The sequence below is a fragment of the Temnothorax longispinosus genome, unplaced genomic scaffold (assembly GCF_030848805.1).
Source record: "Temnothorax longispinosus isolate EJ_2023e unplaced genomic scaffold, Tlon_JGU_v1 HiC_scaffold_682, whole genome shotgun sequence".
Lineage (NCBI taxonomy): Eukaryota > Metazoa > Arthropoda > Insecta > Hymenoptera > Formicidae > Temnothorax > Temnothorax longispinosus.
The window spans coordinates 2131-4260 of record NW_027270542.1 but is presented as its reverse complement, the minus strand read 5'-3'; positions in this window follow the sequence as shown (position 1 = coordinate 4260).

The following is a 2130-nucleotide window of genomic DNA, read 5'->3' as shown; positions in this document are numbered from 1 at the left end:
TTGTCAAAAAGTTAATAGTGAAAAACTAAATAGCGCGCGCAAAGCGCGCGTCTGTGATGTCTATATAGTGAATATAAAAACGGCAAATAAGTATAAAATTTTTAATTTACTTGTTCAAAATGCACAAATATTACTCAAAGATTTGCAAAATATTTGTTGTAAAATTAAAAAAAAAATTTTTTTGATGTATTGCTAGAAATGTTTAATGGAGAATTTTTGAAATATTTCTAAATTATTTTATGAAAAATATCGTAATTAATAAAAAAAAATGTATAAAATATTTGCCATATATAGCAGAAATATTTTGTAAAAGATTTTTCCTACATTTTTAAAAATATTTTTATATACATTTTTAAAATATTTTTAAATCTTTCATGAAATATTTCATACTAGTCTAATAAAAATATTTCTTATAATATTTGCGTAACATTTAAAAAATATTTTTGTAAAATATTTTCCTAAAATATTTTAAAATGTTTTAAAGATATTTACGAAAGATTGTTAAAATATTTTATTAAAATATTTCAAAAAATGATTCACAAAAAATATATCATGCTGTGTGGGCTGACACTAAACCTTGCGCTCTCAAATGGCTCATGACAGGTCTCATGATTTTTGTAAATACATAGGGGCTAGTACATAATCCGAAAGGGAGTACCGTAAATTCGTATATATTACCTTGGAATTTGAAACGTAAGTATTTCCTACAAGATTTATCTACTGATATAAGGTAATACGCATCTTGTAAATCTAATGATGCCATAAAATTATCCTGCAGAATTAATTTTGAAGCAGTTCTTAAATCCTGCATTTTAAGGGGGTATATTTTGTGAGGGCAAAATCAAGGGTCATTTTTGACAATTTATTTAAGAAAGACAAAGCGATATTTTTAAATTCGGTTATTTAGACATCTTAATAAAAGTCTTGAGATAAAAGAAAAAAAATTTTTTTTAATCATTTAGAAATAAAATGGCGGCGCAGTGGCTGATGGAAGAAAACTCCTTTTTTTTCGTAGTCCTCCACGAGTGAAATCGTACAGGTCACAATTTTCAACTTAGGACAAAAAATAAAAAGGATTTAGAAATTAGATATAAAAAACTAGAAAAGTACGTAGGATTTTCCAGAAATATTGATTTTTAAAAAAATAGCGTCATGTGGAAAAAAACATGTATTTTTTACAGAAAAAATTGGTCGGTTTTTCGATCATAAAATCGTTAAATTTTAACTTATCGAAAAAATCCTACGTACTTTTCTAGAAAATGTAATTAGGAAGCTACAGCTAAAGTTTGAAGTCGATCGGTTCAAAATTGAAGGCGCTATGATTTCGCCCGTGTCAAAAAACATAGTTTCGAGAAAAACGCGTTAAAGTTTCAAGTACTATAAAATTATGGAAATTTAGTGTTTACCTATAATCAGCGATGCCTGCACCATACAACTGTCCTTCTAGTTGAACATTCTCCTGCTCTTTTTCTTTTCTAGAGGATGTAGCTTTTTTACGGGCTATTTTTGCCTCTTCAGTGAGGGAGCGCTTCGATCTCGCAATACGTTCGTCGTCAGCGTTGCTACAAAAATTGTAGCATTGCAAGCCAATAGTTATTCCCAGTTGACTCATAACTTGCATTATGCCTTTGTATCCGTCATTGAAGTAAATTACTGCAAGATTCACGGCAATGTCAAGTACACTCTTGCCCCCGTTAACAGTTTTTGGAGCCATTGACCACACCATAGCATTAAAACTCTCGTTCGAGTTCTGAGTGTACCCGCCCAAGCAACGTGTCAGCAAGTCGTCACTGCTCAACTCTTCGTATGTCTTCTTGATGGCTTCAAAAATGTTTTTTAACATTGCTCCATCTACTTCCATCTTCCCAGCCGATCCCTCGTGATTTGCCTCGCATGCTGCTTCATGATTTTCTCTCCATTTCTCGAACTCGGCAGTGTCTTCTTTATTTTCCCACCATGAGTACGCCTTACAAAATTTACTTTTCACTATTACATCGACAACTTTCCCAGTGTACCAGCCTATTAACGAAACAATTCCATAGCTTGACGAAAAACTCTCGCTTATTCTAGCTTGAAAATTCAAGTACTGACACCATCTAGTGACTGAATTTAGTAGATTTAATAAAAGTG